The sequence below is a fragment of the Pelodiscus sinensis genome, chromosome 15, assembly GCF_052426305.1.
Source record: "Pelodiscus sinensis isolate ZL-2025 chromosome 15, ASM5242630v1, whole genome shotgun sequence".
Taxonomy (NCBI): domain Eukaryota; kingdom Metazoa; phylum Chordata; order Testudines; family Trionychidae; genus Pelodiscus; species Pelodiscus sinensis.
The window spans coordinates 19,073,474-19,097,042 of record NC_143066.1 but is presented as its reverse complement, the minus strand read 5'-3'; the positions used below and the strand labels follow the sequence as shown (position 1 = coordinate 19,097,042).

The following is a 23,569-nucleotide window of genomic DNA, read 5'->3' as shown; positions in this document are numbered from 1 at the left end:
AGAGGGTGCATACAGAAAAGTTCTTCATTAGTTCCCATAATAATGTAGACATACCCTAAGAGATTAAAGCTGCCGCCTCTGCGGCGGTCCATCAGGACCAAGGCTGGAACAGCCGGTCCTTTTATTTGTTGTTCTCCCTTTGAAGTTGTAACAACTAAGCAATTAAGGGCAATAGTCCAAGGTAGGAGGTAATTAAATAGCAAAGATCTGTGAATTAACAAATGCCTGAGACAAGAGGGGTTAGAAACTCCATCCATGACCAAGGCAGTTGAAGAGGAACTGAGGTGGGCGGGGGTGGGCTGCTGCGCGAGGCACCTAACTGTAAGTGGCACGAGATGCCTACTGCGTGGGGGCAGCTCAACTGTCAACTGCAAGAAAAAACTCCGAACTGCAGCTCCGGGGACCAACTGCCACCAACAGTGTAGCACACACGGGGACATCACCCGAAGAAGAAAATCTGTTATCAGTAACTTGTTCCTCAGCGAAAAACACTACATTGTGAAGGCTATATCATCTACTAGGTTAGGGGTTCTTTCTCTTATAAATGGGAATATGTTTATTAAAAAAAAAGAGAGAGAGATAAAATATGGTTCCGTAACCAGGCCAACATAATATAACATGTACACTAAATGCCCCAATAACTATATAGGTGAAATCAGACAATACTACACACAAATCTCACAGATAAATTATAATAAAAAACAACTTATCACTTGTAGGTGAACATTTTTCACAAAACACTATTATGCAACCTCTCACTCTTCATTTTCAAGAAAACCTGCACAACACCTTCAAAGATAAGCTTTGTGTTTTTACATGACAACCCTCGTAGACAGTAAAAATTATGGTCAGAATTGGTGTTTTATTGCTCATTACAACACTCCGTAACCTATTAAAGCTCCTTTGTCCTATGACTGCAGAGCTGTTCAGTGTCAACTTTATTTTAAGGCATTTCTTGTAACATGAGTTAAACCCTTATGCTTAACAAGCTGTCCCACCTTGTATTTAGCTGTGATACTCTGGTTACCTTTTTCAGAATTGCAGAAGAATTCCCTGAAGCTCAAAAGCTTTTTTATTGGCCCAATCAAGCTTGGTCCAATAAAAATTACCCCACCCATCTTGTCAATCTCAAAACTTGCTTAGCAGGCCTGTTACCATACTGCAGCAAATTCATACACCCTCAGAGAAATTAAACTGTGATAAGAAACCCTTAAACCATAAATATCATCTATAGCCAAGCCCTTCAATACAACCGCATCTGCTCTAATCCCACTGACAGAGACCAGAAACTTCAGGATCTCTACCAAGCATTTATAAACCTCAACTACCCACCCGGAGAAATAAAAAAGCAAATTGAAAGAGCCAGACGAATACCTAGAAACCATCTACTTCAAGACAGACCCAAGAAAACCAACAATAGAACACCACTTGTCATCACCTACAACCCCCAACTTAAACCTGTCCAACACATTATCAAGAAACTACAGCCTATACTGGAACAGGATACTAAACTCCAAGAGGCTCTGGGAGACAGACCCATAGTCTCTTATAGACAACCACCTAACCTCAAGATGATTCTTACCAACAACCACAGGACATACCACACTATACCAACCCTGGTACCTTCCCTTGCAACAAACCCCGTTGCCAGCTTTGTCCACATATTCACTCTGCTGATTCCATTATTGGACCTAACCAAGTGAGTTATAAGATCAAGAACACATATTCCTGCGTATCCAGAAATATAATTTATGCTATCATGTGCCGAAAGTGTCCGTCTGCTATGTACATTGGACAAACATCTCAGACGCTTTGCCAAAGGATCAATGCCCACAAAACAGATATTAGACAGGATCACAAAGAAAAAAGTTTCTTGCTATTTCAACCAGAAAGGACATTGTCTCAATGACTTAATTACCTGCATCCTGCTTCAAAAGCCTTTTAAAACTGCACTTGAAAGGGAATCCTCTGAACTGTTATTCATGCTAAAATTCGACACTTTACGCGGGGGTCTTAACAAAGACTCTAGTTATCTTACCCATTACAAAGATAGCTTCCCCAATTATCACCTCTAATATCATTAGCTCATAGACATTTACCTTCCCCCGCATCCCCTTCTGTTCTGAAATTTGAGTTGTCCTTTTCATATGTGTTCTTTTTTTTTGTATTGTATCCTTTGGTATATATGGTTGTGACTATTTTCTTCCACTATTTGATCTGAGGAAGTGGGTCTGGCCCACGAAAGCTCATCATCTAATAAACCATCTTGTTAGTCTTTAAAGTGCTACATAGTCCTGTATTTTGCTTAAACCATAAAGGCTTTAAGCTTTGCAATTTAATAGGTCTGTCCCCCCATAAGCATATTTAATGTTTCTTGATGCATTAGGGTCTTGATGCATATCTGACTTAGGGTATGTCTAGACTACAAGGCTCTGTCGACGAAGCCATGTAGATGAGTTTCCTAGATATAGGAAAATGAAGCGGAGACTTAAATAATCGCCGCTTCATTTACATCAAAATGGCCACCGCACTGTGCTGATCAGCTGTTTGGCAGCACAGCGGGGCAGTCTGGACACGCTGCGGTCAACAAGGGAAGCATTTCATGAGGCATACCTTTGTCAACCGCTCAGGTATGCCTCATGAAATGAGGTTTACCGGAGTGGTCGACAAAGGCTTCCCTTGTCGACCGCGGCGTGTCCAGACTGCCCCGCTGTGCCGCCAAACTGCTGACTGGCACAGCGCGGCAGCTATTTTGATGTAAATGAAGTGGCGATTATTTAAATTGCCCCTTCATTTTACTATGTCTAGGAGCCATGTAGTCTAGACATACCCTTAGTTACACTTATTAAGACAATCCTTTAATACAGCACCGAAATGGCATCAATAACACTACCAAGAGATTGCCCTAGCTTAGACCCACTCATTATATCACCCAGACACCAGGACACTCTCCTTGAAGGAGGAAATCTGTTTTCAAACCCTTATTCTGCCTAATCTGGAGCAGGCTTGAACCCTGGTGCTTCACCCCTTCCAAAGGAATGGTTTAGCCATCAGGCTAAGGGATTGCTCTCAAACTGCTGCACTGAAGCTGTTTCATTTTGTATAAATTGTTGAAATATTCACAATTCACAAGCGAGCAAAACCAAGACAGACTGACATGATAACCAGTGGTTATGAACGAATATGAGTCTTGTTCAAGTCCCACTCCAAACAATGATTAATTATATGAAGTAGAACAGCCTCAACAGGAGATGCAGAGAAAGCCCCACCCCATAAAACCGAACAGTCTGGTTGTTTGGCACACACTGGAGTGTAGGGCCTAGGTTCAGGCCCTGCTCCAATTTGGGCAGAGTGGAGATTCAAACCTGATTCTTCCACATCCCAGCTGAGTGCTCTAACAACTGGATGCACGCAGTCCATAGCAAAGAATCCCACTCTGCTTGCCTTCTACTGTCTTCTATAGTTTAAAAAAAAAAGGCTGGAACTCACCAACAAGACAGGCAGGGAAACAACTTGCTTGAGAATATCATCAGAGACTAGATGTTAGCTATGGTGTTGAACAGCCTGTTCACAAGACAGGCAGTTTTGGAAGAAACTTAAGTGCTTGGAATGTAGGGGATTTGGCAACCGAATCGGCATTTTCAGAATTTCAGGGAGGGTCAAAATATTGGACATAGGTGCCTAAAGCTCTTTGTGGATATGGCCTTTGATGTCTTACTTCAGGCACTTTCATTTGAAGATGCTGGCCAAAAATGCATGTTGCATCTTGAACAAAACCACAAAAATAGATCTCTGCTATAGTTTAACAAATACAATTGATGAACCTCTTTCTTCACTTATGCAGTTTTGGTTTTGGTTTTCATTTGTATTCACTCAATTAATTTGTTAGTTACTATAAGAAGTCATTCTGAACCACTGAATGCAACAATACTGAGATGACAAGCAGGCAATTTACTTTTCTCTTACTTTTGATCTTGAACATAAAAAGAATCTTATAAGATGTGTAATGCACTTAAATTTAATGTATTCACTTAGAATGTTTTCCTGAAGTCGTACTGTCAAATTATTATTTCAGAAATACATTCTATTAGAAAGAAGGCTCCATTTTGTCCAGGCAGGCATCATTTAATGTCCTACTTCAGAGTATGTTTGGATAAGTTCTAGGACCAGTTTTGTTCAACATCTTTATTAATGATCTGGATGAGGGGATGGATTGCACCCTCAGCAAATTTGCAGATGACACTAAGCTAGGGGGAGAGGCAGATGACACTAAGCTAGGGGGAGAGGTAGATACACTGGAGGGCAGGGATAGGGTCCACAGAGACCTGGACAGATTAGAGGATTGGGCCAAAAGAAATCTGATGAGGTTCAACAAAGACAAGTGCAGAGTCCTGCACTTGGGACAGAAGAATCCCAAGCATTGTTACAGGCTGGGGACTGAATGGCTAAGTAGCAGTTCTGTAGAAAAGGATCTGGGGATTACAGTGGATGAGAAGCTGGATATGAGTCAACCGTGTGCCTGTAGACAAGAAGGCTAATGGCATATTAGGGTGCATTAGGAGGAACATTAGCACCAGATCCAGAGAAGTGACTATTCCCCTTTATTCAGCTCTGGTGAGGCCACATCTGGAGTATTGTGTCCAGTTCTGGGCCCCCCACTATACAAAGGATGTGGATGCATTGGAGAGGGTCCAGCAGAGGGAGACCAAAATGATTAGGGGGCTGGAGCGCATGACCTATGAGGAGAGACTGAGGGATTCGGGTTTGTTTATTCTGCAGAAGCGAAGAGTGAGGGGGGATTTGATAGCAGCCTTCAATTTCCTTAAGGGAGGTTCCAAAGAGGATGGAGAAAGGCTGTTCACAGTAGTGATGGATGGCAGAACAAGGAGCAATAGTCTCAAGTTACGGTGTGGTGTTGCCTGCTATATTAGAGAAAGTATAGAGATTAAAGCAGTGCATGGTTACTAATTCTTCAGGTTGAAGGCCTGGTGTTGGTTTCTTAACTAGCTGTTGGAAAAACTTCTGGTACCAAGAGAGAAAGTATAAAGCAATCACACACCACTGTACCTAGAAATGTCCAGACATGGGCACCTTCCCAAGTATACATCAGTTTTATGAAATACTTTAAATCAAAATTGTTATGTAATACTGAAGATTTTACAAAAGTTGCTCACAAAAATTAGGACCTGTTGCATCAATTACTATCCATGCATAATAAATGACAATTTTTAAAAATAAAGCAAGTGTATAAAGTGTATAAAATCTGTCGAGGGAGCCATGTAAAATAGTTTATTTGGCAGTCAAAGAAGCGGAGATTTAAATAATCCCCACTTCATTGAAATAAAAATGGCCAGTGTGCTATACAGATGATCAGCTGATCCAGCACAGCGCCCCGGCCTTTTTTATTTTAATTATTTATTTTATTTTATTTTATTTTATTTTATTTATTTAAATCCCTTCTTCTTTGACTATGCCGAATAAATTATTTTACATGGCTCCATCGACGGAGCCATGTAGTCTAGACATAGCCACAGGGTCAGAGCCAGGAATAGTTCAAGCAGGTTCTGTAATAAATATTACACTTATCTCTGCTTATGTTCCCTCAGTCTTGACCTGCAAAATTACTGTATCTAGATTTTTATATCACACCTATCATTATGATATCAGAATGTGTTACAAATTTAAATAAACTGTGAGTGATCCACAAAGACATCTATTTATGATACTCTCAGAGAAGTACTAACAAAAAACAAAGTTAATATGCCATGTTCTTTCTTCACTGTGAAAAGAAACAGAATTAGAAGGTTTTACTGTTTGCTCGGTTCTCACTCACAGAGAGGGTGTGTGAATGTGTACTGAATGTTAAATCTAACTACATACAGCTTCACACTGAAGGTACTTGGATTCACTACAGTATTGCCCTCAGCTATGGGAAGGTACTGTACATGAAATGTAGCTGGTACTACAGGAAGTTCCAGAGTTTAGGGCTGGCTGTTGGAAAAGCGTTGCCATCTTCTTGGACTAGTCTTTTATGAGTTTCATCATCCCAGAGAATCATAATTTCTTGTTTGCTATAACTCTTGCTGATCCAAGTCATGTCCCCCCCCTCACACAGAGACTAATGATCATGCAGAGAACTGTGAAAACTTATGATGCTGACAATGTGTCTACTAGCACCAAACTCACTTTCAATTGAAATGAATTTTAAATCGGGTCTTCAAAACATGAATCAATCAGCTACATCACCATAGTTCTAGCAATTTGAATTGAAACTTCACTCAGATTGTTGCACAAATCCCTAAGAACACTGACATTCTTGCCTGTGGGTAGAAGATGAACTTTCATAACTACCTGAACACAAACAATTCAAAAATTCTTGAACTTCTTTTAAAATAGTACCTAAATACAGGGTTTGATTCTTACCCCACTAACAATGGGTGAATCCAGAGTAACTCAGCTTAAGTTAATAGCTGTCCTAGCTATTATTCTCCAATAAGAGGAAAATGAAGAGTATTTTTAATGGTTCCAGTCAATGACACTGGTCACAATGACGTGATTTAGATAAGATAACATTTGGTAGTTCCAAATAATTGAGTATAGCTTTTCCACCTAATTATGCTGTCCTAGTAATAGTCTTATAATGAGTTTTTGCTTATCAGTTCTGTGAGCACAGCAGTCCATTAGCAGCATTTGCTTCATGACATTAAATCAATGGACAATGTGTAGTTTATCTTCAAATGATACTTAACAGTTGCTGCAAAATTTTGATAACTGCATTTCTTGAAAATCTTAATCATAAAGTTTTTAAGGTCCCCGTTTTAGTACAACCAATATAAATATTAGATTGTGTGGCTTTGGCTCATACTTTAAGAGTGTATTTATTACACTGTGGGACAGATAGTGGAAGAGATATTTTTTTCCAGAAAGTACGAAGGTATGTTACTACAAGTATGAAACATACTTTGTGTGTATTCACAATCAAGCAAAAAGGAAGTAACTGATTTTGGGGAAATATTCAAGACATAAGCATTAAACATATGCCCTATTTATTCTTAATTTGTTAGAATCCATGACAGTTTCTTATATGGCATGTATTTTCAAAGGGAATTAAAAATAATACTTTGAAATATTTTTGCCTGCCCCATGAATAGTGAGCCCAGTTTCTGAAACCAAAAGTTAGTGAGCAACATACCAAATTAGAAGCAATTATGGGAGGTTATGTCTACACTACAAAGAAAAATCAGAAAAAGATACACAAATTGATTTATCAAATGTGATTACATATGGTCTGGATCAGTGGTTTTCAGCCTATGGTCTGCAGATCCTTGGGGGGAGAGGGAGACTGCAAACTACGACTAGGATTTCCTAGGAGGGCTGCACCTCCATTTTAAATTTTTAGAGGGCTGTAAATGAAAAAAGTTTGAAAACCACTAAACTAAATTCCAGAGTCTAGGTTACATTTTGGCTAGAACTTTGCTGAAATTCTTTTTAAAATGAGTAAATAAAAATGAATTACTCTGCAGGTTTTGGTTGTTCTATTATAATATACAACTAACATGTCTAAGTATGCTGCAGGATCTCTGACAGGGAAATCTATCCTTGGCTAATATGAACGAACAGTTTATGGTAGTGGGTAATCTCAGTACAATCAGAAGCCACCTTCAGTGTACTGTTCTGACAAGATATTACATATAAACCTGGGCCTTTTGGTTCTGAGATATTCCCCCCTCCTTCTAGGCCTAGTAGTCTTGTTTATGGTTTCACAGCTACTGTTTACAACATCGAGGAATGCAGAAGTATCCAGAACAGCACTGTAAATAATTAGAAATAATGAAAGAACATCTAGGCAGCTAAAATGTAGTTAGAAATTAAATCTTCAGTACCCTGAAACTAAGGAATAACATACGAGGAAAGATTTCATCTTTTGAGTAGAAACCATCTGTTGAACATCCTAAAGTAGAATATTCCCTTGTCACTCAGCAAGAGAGCTGAGTGAGGTTATTTAGAACTTTAAAACTGCAGCACCATCTTCTTCTAATGAAATATATACTTACTTACAAATAAACCCTTTAGTATAACAGTTCTGCAGCACCAGGGGAAAGAGGTCAGCATGATGATATAATTACACATACCAAAACAGAGGAAGTTAGCTGTGCTGAAATGCATCATATGCCCTTGAAGGGTAATTCTATCACAATAATTACACCCCAGTCCTACCTTATTGTTTAATTACACTTGTGTGATTCCAAGGCCTTTCCCCCTCCCCCTCGTTCTGTTCTACTCTCATTTTCCCTTAGCAATCGAATGAATGCAAGAACTGTGTGATGCTAGTGCCTCTTGGTAGCTCTAACAGCCAGAATAAAGAAGGGCTATGTCTCCACATGGACCAAAAGAATTGTCTGGCCATTAAATGGTGCATTCAGTATACCCCTGGACTGATGAACAGCTGTGTCCCTTCAGTTCTCCAACCTAGGTAGGATGTCTTTTACATTGCTTTGCTGTTAAGAGTGACCACTCCAGATCTGCTCACACAGGCGTCAGCACGTACAATACACTCAGTCGTACTGCAAGAGAGCTACAGCCAGCTACCCTTGAATTACACTACAGGACAACACCAGCAAACTTTCAACCCCACAAAATAAAACAATGAAATAAGTATATTAACTATAAAGAGACAGATTTTAAGGGATTGCCAGTAATGAGGCATGAACTCAGAATTGGTTACACGAAAATACAAGTAAATCATAGCTAATGCCTAACTTAATAAAATAGAGTGAATTCAAAGCAAAGGTCTCTCGCAACATGTTTTAGCAGTCATACTGGCTGAATCTTTCATTCAGGATCCCTCTCCCCCCTTCCTGTCCAAATGTTTCTTTTGTTCTTCAACTGTTGGGAATGCCATGGGCAGACAGACAGGAGGAACAATCTGGGGTGTTTCCTCTCTCCTTTTGTAGTCCTTCAAATGACACCTCATACAGCATACTATGTATTATATTTATCATAGTCTAGTGAACACAGGGGGTACAGGGTATCAGAGTTCATAAGAAGTGCTTCCAGAAGGCTTAAACGGGCCTCAGACTTAGGGTTGTGAGAGCACTACCCTAAGCATTAAGTGTCTGCTGATAGGTGTGCTACTTAAATGACAACCTGAAAGACAGAGTAGTTTTGACTGGCGCTTTCATGTATTAATTTATACCTTCCAGTGAAAATCACCAGGGCTCTGGGCAGGAATGGCTCAGAGCTGCATAGTTCTATAGTTTGCAGGAAGGAAGAGGTGTAACAGAACATTACTGGAATAAGTACATCAGATTTGAAATGACCAAAATGAGTCCCCTGAAATCAGTTTGGCCAAAAAAGTCGGGGGTGGAGGGAGGAACCCAGCAAAGTGATAAATTTCATGAAAAATATTTGTTTCCCTAGTTTCATGAAATAATTATGATACATTCAATTATCAGGCACCAATGGCATACTTTAGAATAAGTTAATTCAGGCAGCATAAAGAACATTTCAAACACACAGGGAATCTAAATTGTGATAACTGAAAAGCGAGTGCTAAACAAGTTAAAATAGCATGAAAAATAAATGAGGGAGCGTTATCTTTAAGGACTGACATTTGTTAAAATAATTCCACATGGTAACTTGTACTTACAAACAATCTGCTTAATGCAGGCAGAGATGAGCCAACACTAGAATCTAGAGTTGGATCCCTCCTCCCTTTTGCCTAGGAATTAATTTATAGCCTAGCCCCAGTCTGAATCCAAATACTGCATAACCCATGGGAAAAGCTCGATGGGAAAAGTTAGTGTGTGACAGTGTCCAAGAAACTAATTACCAATATCAAAATAAACTACAGAACTGTAAGTAGGGAGAGCATGTGGGGAATAATTGGCATACGAGATGAAAGAAGTAGTTACTCACCTTCGTGCAGTAATGATGGTTCTTTGAGATATGTCCCCGTGGGTGCTCCACTGCTGGTTTCAGGCTCGTCCCAGCTCCATGGATTGGAGACTTACCACAGCTGTGCTCGGCCAGACCACACATGCGCGATCAGCATCTCGCGCCGTTCGCATCTTTCATCCGTCGTGCACAGTCTGGCCCCCGCCAAGTTCCTCTCACCGGCCCGGTTATCTGTAACAAGAAAAAGAGAACCAAGATTCCAGAGCGGGGAGGAGGGCAGGTCGTGGAGCACCCATGGGAACACATCTCGAAGAACCATCGTTACTGCACGAAGGTAACTTCTTCTTCAAGTGGTCTCCGGGGGTGCTCCACTGCTGGTGACTTTGGAGCAGTACCCTAGCCCAGAAGATGGGCTCCGGAATCAAGGTTTCTGGTAGAGTGGGAGTACTGCTATAGCCACCGAGGAGTCTGAGGCAAATTGATGTATGATCAAATAATGCCTCATGAAGGTGACATTGGAGGACCATGTCTCTGCTTGGCAAATGTCACAGAATGGGACTCCTCTTATAAAGGCTGTAGACATAGCCACTGCTCTTGTTGAATGAGCTTTAGGTTGAGATGGAAGCGTCTTATTGGAGATGGAGTAACAGGTAGTAATACACGAAACTATTAGCTTCGCAATGTGCTGGGAGGATAATGCCTGGCTCTTGGAGCAGTCAGCCAATGATATTATAAGGCGGTCTGTCTTGCGAAACTCCTGCATCCTGTCGATGTAGAAGGCAAGGGCTCTGCGTACGTCTAGCGTATGGAGAATTGCTTCACGGGAGGAAGTATGCCGTTTGAGACACAAGGAGGGTCTAGTTGGATCTTTGGACTCTTAGATGGAGAAGGTGAGTCTAGGTGCTGTGATTGATGAGGTAAGTACTTTGCACTCGATGGTTGACAAATGCAGGAGGATCCCCTACGGGAGGACGATGTATGATCGCACCGGGGACGATCATCGTATGGTCTATGGTAGCTCTCATAATACCGCTCAGAATGCAATGGGGAGGAGTGGCGTGATGAGCGTGCACTACCATGCTGAATATAATAGACGCGGCATGGGGAGCGTCTAACAGACTCGTATCTTGAGGATCGACTGGGTGAGCGGGATCGTGAGCGGGTCCGACGTGTTTCTAGATACACTGTGTCCCTACAATTACACCGTCCATATGTGACCCGTGTAGGAGAAACTCTATAGTCACAATAGCGACCAAACCTTTCTGGTGAAAAATCTGGAGACAGTCTCTATAATGAGTCTTTGATAATGCCTTCCTAGATAGGGAGGTGTCTTCTACCCTGACAGCCACAGGAGAGCCAGGCTCCGAATGGCAATAGAGCTGTTGCTGCGTTGATGCTGGCAGAATGCCTGGTGCCGGAGTCAGCAGCGCTGCCGAGGCTGAGGCATCAAGACCTTCTGCCTCGGAGCCCGGTGCCAGAGGAGACGGCGCCGTGGGGGATGGTGCTGCCATAAGTGGGGCCGGTGAGGCAGGCGCTGTTATAGCCAGTGCCGCTGAAGCTGGTGCCGAGCAACTGGTCAATTGTGGCACTGGCATCAATTGCAAAGAGCGCACAGCTGAGGCTTGCTAGCTAGCTGCGGCACTGCTCCCGATGCCGGCGCCAAAGCCACTCTTGGCGGTGGGGGCTCTCTGATGGCCGCCCCAGCAGATTTCCAGACCCTCCTGGGATCACTTTGCACACCCCTGAAGACGTTGCAGATGCTGAAGGGAGGGATTGCGCTGGGGACGGCTTCGATCGCTTTGATTTGGCTGGTCCCGGGGAAGCCGCCCTCCGATTTTGTTTTTGTTCGGGGTCTTTTGTGGTTGTGGGAGGGATCGGGTCAGGCTGCAATGCCTTCCCAAACATCAGCATGCGTATCTTCATCTCCCGCTCCCTCCGGGCTCTTGATGTTAATTTTTTGCAATGGGTGCACTTCTCGGGGACAAGAGTTTCCCTCAGACACCTTATACAGGTGTCATGGCCGTCAGCCATTGGCATGGGCTCACAGCACGCCAAACGCTTTTTGAATCTGGTCGATCCAGGCATTTTCAGTATGGGTACAGATTAAATGCCTATATAAGCATTGTCAATTTCACTTTTAGTGCTTTGCGCAGCGCTTTAAGAGAAGTGGCTAAGGAAAAAACTTTTTTTTTACTTTCTTTTGAACAGGAGAACAAACTAACGGGAACATGAGTAACACTAACAAATTTAACTATTTACAGATGCAAATACTAACGGAAACTATTCTGAAAAGAGAACTCAGGGAGCTCTGACCGCGACCTGAGGCGGTTGAGAGGAACTGACGGTTACCGGCTTGCGCATGGCTGATCAAAAGCACGAACGCCTCGCTGGGGAAGCACGCATGCACAAGCCAGCGGAGCACAGCTATGAGAAATCTCCGAGCCGTGGCGCCGGGATGGGATCCGTCACCTAGAGTGGAGCACCCACGGGGCCACTCGAAGAATAATAATATTTTATTATGCTTTCCACTAAGACCCTGATTTTTTACAAAGCTTATTAAGAGTAATCCCATCCTTATTGAGAAAAACAGTTGAGCATGTGCTTCTTTAGCATGTATTTAAGAACTTTTCTGCATCAGGGCACAATCTAATATATGTGTAATAACCCCGCTCTCCCAATGTCTCTATTGCAATCAAACCAAAAACTTTTTGACTTTGGAATTATTTGTACTAGGGTTGCATAAATTGATTTAACTTGAAATGTTATCTATAACTCTAATATCTTAAAGGCATAGTCCTTGTTCTTGATGATGTGATCTAACAAACAGGCATTATAGTCTGCATAATTACAGAACCTGCTGATTTTCTTTTCTTTGCATAAATTCTTCAGGAGTCCTGCATCTGTGCATTTATTAATATATTTCAGTAAATTTTGATCAAAACTTCAAAGGCATTTGTTGCTAATCCTTAAACAGGGTATCTTTTAAATACTGCTCCAAATTAATTATACATTTAGAAAGACTAATGTAAAACACACTAAAAGAACTAAATATGTAAAAACAAAGGATTGAGTATTGAAATCAGTATTTGTTCTCCAGCTACATTTGTAATGTTATCTGTTTTATAAAAAAACCCTCCAAAATGAACAAAAAAAACCCATATCAAGTTAGTAACCAGTTTTTGCTGAACTGTAGTTTGGATGATCGAGACTTCTTTTTCATAACAGAGCATAATTTAAACCAGGACTTTTTTGGGTGCTTTCAAATACTGTACTCCAAACAGTTATCCCAAATTGGGGAATACTTGCTTTCAAAATTTTATTGTAAACACTTCATATGGATATTCTTTTATTTAAAAAAAAATAAAATCAGAGCCTAAGACTTTATAAGCTAAATAAAGCATAATGAGCTTCTTTTGCAAAGTGCAAATAAGCGATCAACTTTAATAAAGCAAAGGCAGACCCTTAAATAGCACTCCACTGAGGCCTGGTTCACACTACATTGGAAGGTCAAAGTAAGATACACAACTCCAGTTATGTAAATTACGTAGCTAAAGTCCATGTACCTTACATCACGTTTTTGCACACAATGGGAGGCCGACGGGGGCAAATGTTCTAATCAGTTTCCCTTACTCCTCATAAGGAGCTGGAGTACTAGTGCCAGTGGGGGGTGCCCTTTGAGTTCAATCTTGCGGGTCTATACTACATCCACTAAATCGAACCCTAGAAGATTGACCGAGACAGAGTCAATTTTCTGCATAGTGTAGACGTGCCCTTAGATGCTGGTACTGGAACACTAAAGTCAACAGAAAGACTCCCATTGACTTCTGTTTGTTGGATCAGACCTTTGATTCTTCTGTTATCACTCCACTTGCTAAACTAAGAGAGAGTTGTAAGAACAGGCGTACTGACTGCAGGAATAGTTTCTAAATCCATCTTCTACTTAGAATTCAGTATTTGTAAATATAGCTTAATCTGCATTTTCATGATGAATGTTAGTATGAAGTGACAGAGGTAGTATATGGCTCACAAACACAAAATGTGCATATGATACTGACAATTAGACGGTATTTTTTAGTACTAACTTGATGGTGGTACTCTCAGACAGGCACAATTTTAATTCCTTGACAGGTTTTTTTCAGTTTGTGTGCACATTCTTCTGTCAGAGCACACTGAACAGGAAGTGACTGCTTTTTAGAGAATGTGAAAATTGTCTCAGCATTGCACAGTCTTGCTAATATTTCTCCTACTGTTGCTTTCACATCTGTACATTGTGCTATAGCACACGAGTTGAGTTTTGCAATGAGGGAAAAAATCAATTTAATTTCACAAGAGATAGATATGATGGTGTGGAAAGTTACTGAATACTGTTATTTGCTAGATAACATAGGTTATGAAAATGATAATGATGCCCAGCACCTGAGCAAGGAAAAAAAAAAAGGTATTGGTGTGGAAGTTCTTGAGCTGTATATGGAGTGCAAAATCACTTTGGCTATGTCTACACAGCGGAGCTATTTCGGGATACCTCCGGTATCTCAAAATAGCTATTCTGAGTCTTTAAACGCACCTGTTATTTCAAAATATATTTAGAAACTACAGGTGTGCTATTCTGGCATCCCTTTAACCCTTGTTCCATGGGGATTACGGGATTTGTTGAAATAGCTCTTTATTTCAAAATTTGACGCTGCGTAGATAGCGCCAAATTTTGAAATAAGCTATTTTGAAATAACCTCGAAATAAGCTATGCATTTTGCATAGCTTATTTCAAGGTAAGGATGCTGTGTAGGTGCACCCTATGAGATTTTCCCTGTACTGGCCACAATGCACACCTGAAATTTTAGAAGAAAATATCACATGCCTGTAGGAAAGGAACATCTGTATGATCCTAGTACGTATTGGGAAATCCTTGTGAACGCTTTGCAACAATGTCAGTTGTGATTGATACCATTGCATGTTGGAAATATTTTAAGATCATCTAATAAAGAAAGACATATTTTAGAGTAGCATCTATTGGAGTCATGGCAATGTTTGATTTTGCTCACATGCCTGTTAAACTCTAGTACTAATAAACAAACCTATTATTTGCACTCTGTGTGATCTCTGACATTAACATAAGCACTCCAAAACTACCACTCTGTTTTATTTTTACTTTCACTTTAGTTCTCTTGTTCGTCCAGTCTCTGGCACAAATCTGCATAATTTTCCTGACGTAGTGTAGCCAATGAGTATTAGGTAAGTAGCGCCAACACAAAGGACTACTCCAAATGTCTCCATTTTATCTTTTTTTTCCTGAAAGGTTTATTAAGAAGCAATCCTATTCCAGGTTCATCCTATTTTTTTGGCTCATCTTGGTTCAGTCTCTTTCAATATTCACTCAGTTATGTCAGTTTTGAGCACTGTACTTGCTCTGGTGATTCTGTTCTCTTTTCTGTTTGGTTTTATGAGAAGCAATCTCATTCCAGGCACATCCCATTTTTCTGGTACAACCAAACCCTTATGCTGCTTTTAGTTAGCATAAGAGGAAGTTGGTGGGAGGGATAGCTCAGTGGTTTGAGCATTGGCCTACTAAACCCAGAGTTGTGAGTTCAATCCTTGTGGAAGACATTTGGGGCAGAAATTTGTCCAGGTTGGTACTTGGTCCTGCTGGGAAGACAGGGGACTGGACTCGATGACCTTTCAAGGTCCATTCCGGTTCTAGGAGATAGGCAATTGCTAAAAATTTAATTTAGCTCTTACTGCTAAGGAAAGAGTTTAGGTTATAGAAGCCAGATTAACTTTGTGTGTTCCCCAATAGCATATGTCATGGGGGGGGGGGTCCACTGAGCAAGGGGCCAGCTGGGGGCAATAAGGCATAGCACAGTGGGAGTGACCTCACTTAGCCTGCAATTACCAGATGCACACTGGCCTACCTAGCCCTGTGCTGCTAGCATGCCCCCTCTTCATGGGGGCAAGTTTGCGCTATGCTACCCCCCTGCCCAGTTCCTTGTCATTATGCCCAGCACCGTCACACCCAGAGACCTTCCCCTGACTCGTATGCCAGCAGGTCCCAGATTCACTATACCCATTAGCTCTTGACCAGTGCCTCCCCCATACAAACCCTCTCACACTGCCCAGCATCCTCCTCAGGGCACGTCTAGACTGCCTGCGGCTTTCGAAAGAAGATATCCAAATTCAGCACAATATGCAAATTTGGAAGGGTTTTTTTTAGAAAAAAAGCAGTCTAGGCGCTGTTCTTTCGGAAAAAAAACCCTTTTTCGAAAGAACCTTGTACATCTCATTTTTTTAGGAAGAAGGGTTCTTTCAAAAACGGGATTTTTTTTTTAAAGAACCACATATAGATTGCTTTCCCCCCCCCCCCGAAAAAACTCTTGCGAAAACGGGATCAGAATAAGATATGCAAATCTGCACTGAATTCACATATCTTTTTTTGAAAGCCGCAGGCAATCTAGACGTGCTCTCAGAGTTTTGCCTTCACAGCTAAATAGTACCCCATATTTCTGGGGAATTCTGCATGAGACAATTACAATTCCGTGCACAATATTTTAAAATTCTGCAAATTGTGTTTGTCAAATGTGGAAGCACCACTGGGAACCTACTGGCTGCATGAAGGTGGGAGATCACCTGACTTCATACTGCACCCAACCATGACCAGTGCTAGGGCCATGCCTGCTACAGAAACATCCTGGGATCTGCTTACCCCTCTGCACCAGGCATACCAGGTTCAACGCGGCAGCAGGATCTAAGTGCGGGGGGGGGGGGGGGGGGGCGGATCCAGGTGGGAATAAGAGGGTTCTTTTTGGGGACATCTTGGTGGGGGTGACTTGGGGGGGATCTAGATGCATTGGGGCTTGTTGGGAGGTTCCATGTGCAGAGGCAATAGGGCTCCGCAGGGGGGATTAAATGAAGATGACTGGGTCTCAGCAAGCAGTGCTTAGGTATGGGAAGCCTACCAAGGAGGTCCAGGTGCAGAGAAGCTGGGATTCATTTGGGTGGGAGGGTCCAGGTGCAGGTGGTTGGGGTTCAGTGGACAGGATGTCCAGGGAGGTGGAGATTGCCGGGGAAGGGCAGGACGGATGGACTTGCTTAACAGGGGAGCCTCAGCTGCTGCCAAGAGGATGCTTGCACAATGGGCTCCCAATTTCCTCATTCCTGCTTCCCATATACTCTTCACTATGTTATTCTCCTATCATAAAATCTTGACGGAGGGGCACACATGCTACATTCTCTGGTACTTTTTAAAATTACAATTTTAATTACTAAAGTTCATTCAAAGTTCTGGAATATAAAATCACAAATGTAATAATTACTACAATAATTATTAAATAAGCTCCACAGTGCACCAAACAGGGTTTGCCATGGACAGGAACTGCTCCAGCTAAGTTATAGTGCTCTCCACCCACAGCAAGCCATGCAGGGCTGGAGCATCCCCGGTGGTGGGCTGGGGGCTTCGCCAGCCCATACCTGTTAACCATAACTAATAAGCATCACCCGGTAAAGGTGATACTTACCCATTAACTGGTTAACCATTCACGTTCCTAGTATTCACTAGGAAAATCTGAACAGCTGATCATATAGATAACCCCTTTTCAATCCATTGTCTTCAATTGACCTTACAGGTGCAAATCCTAACATGCCTTAGGATTGGTCAAACACATTTTCAGTCTATGCATATAGGTTTTTTTCACCTTAGCAAGAGAAAAAATGTATGTACACATAAAGACAACCAGACTTTTCAAATGGAGGCCTAAATCTCAGAAGTTATAGCATTATGGTTTCAAATTTATATTTGCTGATAAATACTGCTTTGAATTGAGATGATCTACTATACTCTAAACCAAAAATCTGACTGTATGAAGGAAAATAGATAATTTGTTAGATACAGTTATCTGTATGATTTAACTTCATAAAGTAATAGTACACATTTACAAGTGCCAGATTTTCAATTTATAAATATTTATCATAAGGACATGATTTTATCTTTAATGAGCCCAACTGTTAAGGACACTTCTAATGTGAGAAATGTAATTCAGCATTTCGCACCAGATGTAACTTCTGCCAGTTAGTCTTTTATCTTTCTTGTAATGAATGAGATATTGAAATCAAATTAAAAACATTATGTTAACATGTAAGTGATTATTAGAGTAACCACATCAAATCTGAGCTCTAAACTTGAAAAGGATAGTGAGGTTTCTGAAATCAAGTCAATTAATCTGAAGAACCTTTATGCAATATTTGAATGCTAAAAGTACCCTGCTTACTTCCTAAATATCTTTGTGTTTTTCTTCATGTATAGTACAACCAAGCTTACATTTTGCTACATAGCCCACTATTAAGTGCAAATGTATTCTCCATCTCACTTTCCCTGGCATCCCCCAACATTAAAATTGCTTTTTGGTATTTAAGTGTTATTCATTTTCGTTAAAATATAATAATAGTTGTATAAATTGTGGTTGTTCTGAGCCAAGATTTTGATGGTAGCAAGATTATACTCATTTCAAGGCTTACGCTCACAAAAAAAGGGGAGGGGATGAGAGAGAGAAAGAAAGAGACACTTAAAAGAAAAATATTCTAAGTTCAGACAAAAATATCTTGTTAACCTTTACAGAAGAGAATTCTGTACTAGGGTTTTTCATCATTACAAACCTTTTTGTATAGAATTTTAAGTCATTCCCACTGAGGCAGAAAAAACTACTAGAATATTGAGGAGGTATAGGGTGTGGAGGGATGTTAAAATAACATTCTCAGATTAGAGTCAGAAAATTAGAATAAATACGAAGTGATCAGAAGGTTAGCCTTAAACTGCATGAGCCAGAGTGGGGGTTTTGTTTCCTCCATGTATATACGAGATCAATTATAGGGGAAACCAATCTGATAACCAAGGGCATATTGAATTTGATTAATTCCTGGAAAGAGCAAAAAAACAGAAAATAACGGGTGTCACTACACATCTATGTATCTGTGCTACCATGATAACTGATTTTATACACATATAAAGAAGGCTCTTCAAAAGAATAAAAAAATGGAAGCAGAATGCCTCTGTTACTAAGGAAACTCAGAGCCATAGAGAACTCTCAGTTTTTGATTCAGAGAATTTTTCACAGTTAAGCTGTTGTATTGCTAGCTTCCTAGAGCTTTGTCCTCATTTCATTTATTTAATACAAATGTTTGACTGACTGATTGTTGGTATTAGTTATTAAATCATTTACTTAATCTGTAGAATAAGCCAGAATTATCCTTTAAAATATCTAAACATGAGCCAAAGAGAATGTGACTCATTATTTGTGGCTGGGTGATTTGTTCATTAGAATACTCTTCTATTATTGTCTCTTTTCCCCAAACTTAAAGCTAACCTAGTGTTCTGTAAAAATTTTAACATTTCTGGTATACTGTAGTTCCTAATATGTTTTAGGCAAGTAAACATGCAATATCACTTTGAGAGGAGAGACTATATAATAGCCAGAGAATGCCCAAATTAAATACAACTGCCATGAACTATTTTATATTATCTTTAAATTAATTAATTCTGTAAACCTTATCTGAAAAGATAGCTCTCTGAAGAGTTAACATGGTTGAAGCCAGCCAGAAAGAGGAACTATTGATCTTTATATGATGTTAAAAGTACCATTCAACCAAGTTTCACTTTAATGGCAGGATAAGCCTATGTAAGCTGTAGTTCTGTGAAACATTCTGATAGCGAGTCGCACTGTACAATGTGAACTTTAAAAGGCAAGTGGAATGCTAGTTTTTAGTTAGACTAAAATGCAGTAGGGTGTAATGCAATATCATTCTTCAGTTACAATGAAGGCATTTTATATAAATTATTTCTGATACCAAAGAAATAATGTCACAAAAATAAAATGGCACTAAATATTAGTAAGTTAACTGAATGAAAATAAACTTGGAAGACAACAACACATTGACTTTATATTAACGCTAATTTATTTGCAGGAGACTTATGACAGCCATTTCATTTGAGGCTCTGTCTACACTTTAGTTATGTCGCTTTAATGAAAGCACTTTCATTGAACTCCTGTTGAATATCCATGTGATGGCAAAGGGCATCTACACTAGCAGCTCTTGGAAGAGAGAGTTGGGAAAGGTTTGCAATGCTTCATGTGTGACAGGCACAGCATCACTTGATGCAGGTTTCACAATCCTATTATTTTATAGGCATCCTGCACTTTTCAACTGAAGGTGGTGGCGGGACAGGGAGCGTATATGTGGGAGGCAGTGTGTTGGCATTAGAGATGTTAGATATCGGATAATAGAAATATTGAGTAACTGCACAAAATGTTATCAGTTACTCAACTATTCAATAATCCCCGAGGGCGGGGCTGGCAGCCAGTATAATGCAGCCCTACTCCCGGGGAGCCCCTTGCCATCCCGCAGTACTGGGTGCCAGATGGGAACCAGTCCACGAGGGGACCCAGTTTAAAAATCAGCTTCCCATGCAGACTGGCTGCCTACAGTCCCACACTGCTGCCTCTGAAACCAAGGCAGCAGTGCAGGATGGCACCAGCCGCGGTCCGTAGGGAGTCGGAGCTCCACACAGACAGAGGCTGCTTGGGTGGGGTGGGGGAGGCTGCTGCAAAGTACCCGCTGTCTGCAGAGGCCCAGGCTGGCCGCAGACAGAAGCTGGTCCGCCAGCAGCCCTGTCCAAGTTGGGACCCGCTGCAAACAGGGGCTGCTGCTAGGGACCAGCCTGCAGTGAGCCCAAGTGGGGATGCAGAGCAGCCTCTGTCTGTGGGGAGCTCAGATCCCCCACGGACAGGGGATGCTGCCACAAAGCAGCCTCTCTCTGTGGGGAGCCTAGGCCTGCTGTGGGTAGAGGCTGCTTTGAGGCTGCCACTCTGTAGCAGAGGATCAGGGGGACAGGCGGCACCAATGAGAAGGTGTTGGGGGAAACTTTTAAGCTGGCTCCCACTTCCTCCCACCCTTGCTGCCTCTCAATCAGAAGTAGCAAGGAGGGGGGGAAATACAAGTAGTTGAGAAGATTAACCGATAAGCCTAGGCTTATCGGTTAATTGTCTAGTTGACTACTCGTTTACATCCCTAGTTGGCATGCTATCTTTAAAGTTCAGCCAGCCACCAGAAGCAACCAGTCATGAGGAAGCAGAGGGGAACACCTCTAACATCAGTCTCCATGTCCCTTCCCAGCTCTAAGGAACACAATAGTGATTCTTTCACACACACCCCTACACACCTGCCAACCTGACTCTGTGTTCATCGTGCAGGAGAGAGGAGCATTCCCTAGTAGTAATTTGCTCTGTTGTCATAGCTGAGTGGTCTGCTTAACTGTCAGAACCAAGTTCAAAACAGGGAACAGAGTAGTCACACCAGGCATTATGGGATGCTGGGAGAAGCCAGTTATGATATAATGCGTTGTCACTTTAAGTTTGCCATAAAAAACTTTGCGCCTCTCATTGAGAGGGTTTTATTTTGTTACTGAAACCAAAGAGTTGTGTTACCAGAGGTGGCAATATAGCGTGGACACTGTTTATTTGCCACAAGTCACCTTTTGGTGATAAAACTCTGTTTTGTAAACAAGGCCTAGGTAACAATAGCGCTCACGTACATTTTTAAACGCGTTAAAACAATTAATAAGTACTAAACTAGTAATTTAAAAACTCCATAAACATAATTCATATTGTATTTTGCCTAAAAATGTTAAACAACTCTCTACCTCCAGACTGCATCCCTCTGTCAGCAGAGGGATGCAAATAAAGCACTTCGAAAGTGCAAATGAGCCCGGGATTTAAATATCCCGGGCTTCATTTGCCTACTCACATTCTGGCGCTGTGCCGATCATGCGCCATTTTGAAACTGAAAGTGCTGTGTAGCCGTGGTTCTGCCAACAGTGGGGACCTTTTTCGACAGATCCTGTACTCCTCATTTTTTGGAAATGCTCCCCGCTGTTGGCAGAACCACAGCTACACAGCACTTTCACTTTCAAAACGGCGCGTGATCAGCACAGCACCGGAACGTGAGTATGCAAATGAAGCCCGGGATATTTAAATCCCGGGCTCATTTGCACTTTCAAAGTGCTTTATTTGCATCCCTCTGCCGACAGAACAAGAACCTCCACTATGAGCTTCAAGAACAGACTTGAAAGATAATACTTTTCCTTATACCTCTTATAAATTTCTTCTCATCCCTCTGGGACATTTTGTTTTATATTAGGGTCTTGATGGCAGCAGGGATCTAATAACTAAAATAAAATGTGGAAGAGTATGATTTTGTAATAATGCATCTGCAAGGTGTATTGCAATGTCAGTGAAACTGTGATAGAAAAGGTTTAAATTTTAACAATACAAAGGGGCAGGTTTATTTTGTTTTTCATCCAGTAAATGTATTTTAAAATGTAAACATTCAAAGAGGCTCACTCGGCTGCTGTGATGGTTTAGGAGCTTGGGAGAGTAAATATTGACATTTATTTTTGGATGGTACATATACACACAGGCATAGATTTAAATATCCCCAAAATGTATATGAAATTTGTGATCAGCAACCTAGACAGATGTTTTAGAACAATCATATTCTTTCTTGTTACTGGTCAACACAAAGCACATTTTTAAAATGGATAATGAAGCTAAAGTGTTCAAGATAAAATACATGGTGCTATGCAGCAACGGCCATTTTATTGTGACTTCAGCTCTTCTTTTTATCAGGAGATGTAAAATGGAAGATGCCCTGCTGAGGCTGATTAGCTAACAAAAAGGAACTGACCTACCTCAAACTACTCTTTACCACAGGTAAACTTTATATCCATCAGATCAAACAGATTTCACAAACACATCATTCTAAACAAGACTTGAATCAGTTTGATAATTCATTTGTATGAGAAACTGCCTATTCTTTGGATAGAAGTCTGAGAGGAGTAGCCATGTTAATCTGTAACTTAAAAAATACAAACAAATAAAAACCTTAAAAACTAACCAAAAATATATATAGACAGTATCACGAGCTTTCATGGGCACAACCCAAGAAGGGGATTGTACCTCGAAAACTCATACTATTTATACATATTTTTGGTTAGTCTCTGAGGTGCTAAAGGACCATTAGTGGCCAGAGAGAGAGGGGTTGACAAATGTAGCGAGCAACCCCCTACTATTCTATGGATGTAATTTTTAAAAATATTGTCCACATGTAGACATGGCAGTGGGAGGCTTCAAACTGTGTAATACTGTCTGTTCACACTGTAGAAACCATTTCTTTTTTAGCTAGAAGCCATCTTGTATAACAAAAACCATTTCAGCTTTTCTCTTTGGCACATAGACCAGAGTGAACTTTCTGTCACCCCGTGAGAGGAGGCCTACAGGATGGTCTATTGGTATGTGTTAATTGGGCTGGTTGGGACAGGAGATGTACTCCCTCGTACCTGTCTGCCATCTTGCTGATAAGGCTTTGTTTTTCCAAGTTTAATTAATGATTTCTGTAATTGGATGCCCTGACGTCAGACTGTTTGGCTTAGGGTATAAAGATACTAGGATTGATTGTATTAGCCAGCCTTACTAGGCCCGGCTCTGCTGGGACCACGTTTGGCTCACCTAGCTTTACTGATCAATAAAGCTGTCTGTTTAGCCACGTAAAATGTGTGAGGCTTTTGCTTCGACAACACAGTCAAGCATCTCTCTCTTATGCCCTTGTCAAATAGGCAGTCCAAACTAATGGCTGT

General features: G+C 41.1%; 1 protein-coding gene across 3 annotated transcripts in view; it reads right to left on the bottom strand.

Annotated features, from left to right (window-relative positions):
• The window catches only part of CPPED1 (calcineurin like phosphoesterase domain containing 1), a 151,933-nt gene that overhangs the window by 50,347 nt on the left and 78,017 nt on the right, over positions 1–23,569 (bottom strand). The gene's annotated exons all lie outside the window — the stretch shown is intronic.